General features: G+C 32.0%; 1 protein-coding gene across 1 annotated transcript in view; it reads left to right on the top strand.

Annotated features, from left to right (window-relative positions):
• The first annotated feature begins 350 nt into the window (after positions 1-350).
• LOC124354085 (cell adhesion molecule 1-like) overlaps positions 351-6,000 on the top strand; it is a 317,853-nt gene continuing 312,203 nt past the window's right edge. Inside the window, exon 1 of the mRNA XM_046804289.1 lies at positions 351-471. The gene's annotated coding sequence lies outside the window, so the exon portion shown is untranslated. The remainder of the gene's footprint in view (positions 472-6,000) is intronic.

The following is a 6,000-nucleotide window of genomic DNA, read 5'->3' as shown; positions in this document are numbered from 1 at the left end:
TTTTATTTAGTATGTTATTGTTCATACTCCCACAACAAGGCTTCATTATATATCTATACATACGATGAGTTGAAATACAATTGGCTGAGCGTTAGCGAAAAGTACCAATCAAGTGGTTGTAAAAAGCCAATTATAAGGAACAATGTAGTATATTTACAGAAATATGAGGTATATTGTACTGGAAAAAGACAATTTGAGAACGGTGATGAGTGGTTGCAAGGCGTGGGACGGGAATCTAGCAACACCTGTGGGGGCGCAACAAGGGGCTGGTTGGGCAACAATGGTCACAACGCCAACAAGTGTTAGCATCGCCCCGGTGGGAGCGGCGTGTACTAACGTCGCGGCGCCGGGCGTCAGTAGCTCCCTGGACGCCGTGGTGGTAGTGTGCGTACCGGAATCTCACAAGAAAGTGTGTCGATCGTCAATGGATACACGGGTTGTCACGGCACCTGCTGGATTTGTTTTGTAAAGGTACCTTCTTCTTGTTTTACTTATAATTATTTACACGTGGTTTAAAACTTGTGATAGGATAACATGAATGTTACGCTTATTTGCGAATTTTAATTATCTAACTAAAATAACAGTAACACATTTTAATTACGTTATCATGTTTCCTGATTTTTGTTGCAGTTAAGTCAGTATAATATTAAAATTACTCTATATTTTAAGCAAGTTTTTATATGTAAAGTAAAATGACATAAGTTTTAAGGCATCGCGTTAAAAGACGACGCTTCATTTTAATTATTTAAAGATAAAACAATTAGTTTACTCTCTATCTCTCATACTGTTATATGTTTTTTTTTCCTTACAAAGCTAAGTTTAATTGAAATTTGGTGGTTTAATTCTTTACTCAATAACATAGACATTATGATATAACATAGAAGTTTTAATAAATGATCCAAAAATAAATGAAGATGTTTTCTGACATCTAGACAGTTACAACTATGAAAAGGTTTAATCTGTAGAATATTTTGATTTTCTTTACATTTGCAATTACCAGAAACGCGAGGTGAATTTGTGTTCTTCGATCAGGCAGCGCAACAGATCAAGTAAGTATTTAAAGAGAAAGTTACACTGTAAATTACAAAGTTTTTATAGCGAAAAAAACGAAATGGTACACTGTCAAATTTATATTCAACATCGTCACTGAACAACTAATTAGTTACTTAATTCTTTAGATTTGGCCAGCATTTGACTCTAATAAAACTACACATGGCAGGCACATTCATTCTACATATTCACAATAACTTATATTGTATTTGCTTACAAGCTACATATGGTGTCTTTAACACTATATAGATTATTTTGGTATAAGAAACTTACGAAATTGTTTTTGGAGTTATTGGTCAAAACAGCTAATGAAAACTGAAGCGACGTTAAAAACCAAATTTTCGGTCATCTAATAAAGGAGAAGATACGGCATACAACCAGTGACATGTGTGAAATATTAAACTCACTAAGCAATATACCCATACATCTGTGTTGAAAAATGTCATTACTTTATTAAAGTGTCATCAACAGTTATTTCACACTGAAGAAGGTTGCCGTAATAACCTCATGGGCTGTAAAAGAAGCAACGAGCTCAGTGATTAGTCTCCAGTAGTTAGCATGATACGAAAGTGGCCAGATATAGAGATCTATAATCATAGATTCTGGCTCTATCTCAAAATTATGTTACTAATGCCATTAAAATAACTGTCTCTTATGCGTGATCACAAGGAGTACGATTTAACTGACGCAGAGCGCTCACATACATAGTGAGTTCAAACCTAACTGTTTGACTGATATAAGAAATCATTCTATTATCCTCAGAGTTACCAACTTTACTGAGTGTAATAATATAAATTTCAGAGCTACAGGGTAAATGTGGGGTAGGGTGTATATTTCCTCCTACGTGTTACGTCGAGTTAAACATACCACCTTCAGTGGTTGTAGTAGAATAACTTTTAGAGATGTAGAACCTAGGTGGAGTAGAGTATATCTCTCACTCCTCCCACGTGTTACGTCGAGTTAAACATACCACCTTCAGTGGGTGTAGTAAAATAACTTTTAGAGATATAGAACCTAGGTGGAGTAGAGTATATCTCTCACCTCTCCCACGTGTTACGTCGAGTTAAACATACCACCTTCAGTGGGTGTAGTAAAATAACTTTTAGAGATGTAGAACCTAGGTGGATTAGAGTATATCTCTCACCTCTCCCACTGGTTACGTCGAATTACACCTACCACCTTCAGTGGGTGTAGTAAAATAACTTTTAGAGATGTAGAACCTAGGTGGATTAGAGTATATCTCTCACCTCTCCCACGTGTTACATCGAGTTACACCTACCACCTTCAGTGGGTGTAGTAAAATAAGTTTTAGAGATGTAGAACCTAGTTTGAATAGAGTATATCTCTCACCTCTCCCACTGGTTACGTCGAGTTACACCTACCACCTTCAGTGGGTGTAGTAAAATAACTTTTAGAGATTTAGAACCTAGGTGGAATAGAGTATATCTCTCACCTCTCCCACGTGTTACGTCGAGTTACACCTACCACCTTCAGTGGGTGTAGTAAAATAAGTTTTAGAGATGTAGAACCTAGTTTGAATAGAGTATATCTCTCACCTCTCCCACTGGTTACGTCGAGTTACACCTACCACCTTCAGTGGGTGTAGTAAAATAACTTTTAGAGATTTAGAACCTAGGTGGAATAGAGTATATCTCTCACCTCTCCCACGTGTTACGTCGAGTTACACCTACCACCTTCAGTGGGTGTAGTAAAATAACTTTTAGAGATTTAGAACCTAGGTGGAATAGAGTATATCTCTCACCTCTCCCACTGGTTACGTTGAATTACACCTACATCAGTGGTTTTCAGAGCTTAAAAATCTGTGTTGAGTTGGGTAAACCCTTTACTTCTCCCACGTGTTTGGTCAACTTAATTAAATATAATAACTTCACTGTAATTAATGAAACTCATACATTCTACTATAGTACTAGATATACTATAGTATAGAATGCCTATTTGGATTTACTTTCATTAATGATACCTTTGTATCATTAATAAAATCTTCGTTAATAATTTTAATACTACCGCAAGAAATTAATATTCTATACACATGCGAACTTTAAACAAAATATCTCAGGTCAAAGTGCATTAAGAACACTTTATTTTCCACAAACCCAATATTACAATGATAGCCTATGTGTACGAGACAATGGTCGTGCAACAATGAATGCACGAAAATATTGCATGAGCTATAATCAAATAACTATAGAATTTTAGTTGATTTTTATGATGAATAATTACTGAGAAAATTATGTAATTTACATGTATGTTATTTATTCTATATAATTCTTTTATTACAATAATACACTATAATAGTAGTTAATAAAAACTGAGATTATTGCAACAATTATTAGATACAAAATCGGACCAGAAATTAAGGATATAGGGCGGTATCAAAATATATAACGATAACTTTTTTCTTATAACCAATTTTTTGTATATAGTCAATCTTAAAATCAACTGTCAGACCAAATGAATGTAAATTCGGCAACTAAATATGTAAAAAAGCTTATTCTTGACACTTTTTGATAATTTTCTCGTGATGTTATAACTACTTTTCGTATTTTTAAGTATTTTGATAAACTACCATTCCGACTTTTACGAAAATTAGCGTACACTGATGATTTCTCTTTCCTTGGAGAAATCACTCTTATCGATTTCAAGAAAAACTATATTGTGTGCTTAAACAATGAAAATTACATGTCGTCTTCTAGACTATGAACATGATTAAATTGATTGATACAGGCATATTTATTGCGTTTATCGAAAAACACTGGAGTACTAGAGTGAAAATAATTTATTTTTCATAAAAAATAAACTTACGAAACAAATAATGATAACAATATTGTTCTTATTAATTTTTAACAATCATGTCTGTTTTATACCTTTAAATATATATATTTAGAAGCTGTTAATGTAGTTAAGAACACCTCATATACTTAATTAAAACCTCCTTTCATGATGGAGCTCAACCTTCAAAAACTAAGAAAATATTATTTGTAAGTTGTTGATTTTGCACTATTTTATAGATTGTTGTACATTTTTGATTATATGAAGATGGATTACTTGAAAAATGCTTGTCTGTTTCATGGTGATTGGTTAGGTTACTTTATTATAATTATGGTTGCGTTCTGTAAATATAATTAAGAATAAGAGTAAATATAATAAGAGAATATCATAATAAAAGGCATTGGTAGAACATTTATATGTATTTAAAGTTGAGAAAAACTATAAAAGAGTTTTCATAATATTGTTTCAGAAATATATCTATTAATTTTAAAGAACGTGTTAACATTAAATAGTCCGTTCAATAGAATCAATACGCGTAGCCAAGAACACCACCGTGCAGCAACTGTTATTTACTGTTGAGAATGAATATGTAAAGACATTATTTTTATTTACTTATAAAGTATTACTTTCTAACCCTTTACTTATACTTATGCCATTTATGTTGGTTAGCCTCTTGTGATACTAAGCCAAATTGTGAGATTTTGTTTATCAGACCCTTTTCAAAACTGCATTTATACTGGTGGCACTTTGAATGAATTTTCATTTGGAATAAACTTAATTTATTCTCAAAAAAAAAAAAAAAAAAAAAAAAAAAAAAAAAAAAAAAAAAAAAAAAAAAAAAAAAAAAAAAAAATGCCGGGCATATAATGGACGCTTGAGGAATTACTCAGAGTTGCTCTTTTGAGATCTGAGAGAATAAACGAGCGAGAAATGACCATCACACAATAAATCTCTGACTGAACCTCCATTCAAACAACTGATACCATATATCAATTTAACAGTTGACATGCAAATAGTTTAAAATAATTTTAAAACATCCTGAGTTCATTTTTAATGCAAAACATCGTTTTCCACTGTGTAGTGATTTTAGTTCGTGAGTACTTACACTTTATGATATTTACGTGATTGATAAAATTGAAATAAAATTCGGATAAAAAAGATATATGCGTTGGATATTAATATGAAAGCTGTATAAAGTCTGCATTTTTTAATGCAGAGACGTTTTTTAACATGAAGACGTTCATAATTTTCCTTGGATAGTTTGTAGGATTATCAAATGCTTTGAGTAACGTAGCCAAATCGTGAATAACATTTAATACAAGTATTTAGGAACAATATCTACTAAACCAAAAATGGTACTTTGCGTTAAATATAACGTAGTATCTCATACGTTTTCTGATGGTACTAAGATAAATGGGAGCTATTCAAAAACTTTGAGCGTGGGAGAAGTCGGAGGAAATCGTCTGAAGAAAACATGAGCATAGATCAAGCTGTACCTGGAATATATTTATATATGGGTGATTTAACTGTTATCTCTCTACGTGGGTTTCTTTATTGGGAATGTCTCATGGATCTTATGCTCTATTCTACATAAAGAAAATATAGTTCTCTAGTAAGTAAGGTAAAACTGATATGCAATGTAAAGTCTTTTTATAAATAAAAATAAATGCTGATTTACCCGCAATAGAGTGCGTGTATAATTAAGCCTAAAAAGTATTTCCACGGAGTTCTAGTTTATTTAGAAATGTCGTCATGATCTGAGTTTTATATATATATATATATATATATATATATATATATATATATATATATATATATATATTGGTAAGGACAGATTTGATGTAAACGTGACACAAATATTTAGGATAATTAAATCTTGCAAAAATGTTAAATCAATTTCGAGTGCAAACAGAGTTTGTTTTTTCCATTTGAAAGTTTGTGATGAGACACTTTATAGGGTTAAATGACATAAATAAATTGTTATTCGTTTAATAAAAACTGTGTGTAAATAATCATTCTTAGTGTTATCAAACATTCACGCTACATGGTTGCGTGGTTCCAGATTTTCAGCTTTTACACAGATGGGACAGGAGTTTACAACTGAACCAATTATAGTGTTGGACGTTGGAAAACAACGTAAATATAGGATTTATATGTATA

The sequence above is a fragment of the Homalodisca vitripennis genome, chromosome 2, assembly GCF_021130785.1.
Source record: "Homalodisca vitripennis isolate AUS2020 chromosome 2, UT_GWSS_2.1, whole genome shotgun sequence".
NCBI classification, from domain to species: Eukaryota; Metazoa; Arthropoda; class Insecta; order Hemiptera; family Cicadellidae; genus Homalodisca; species Homalodisca vitripennis.
This window is presented reverse-complemented; position numbering and strand designations above follow the sequence as displayed.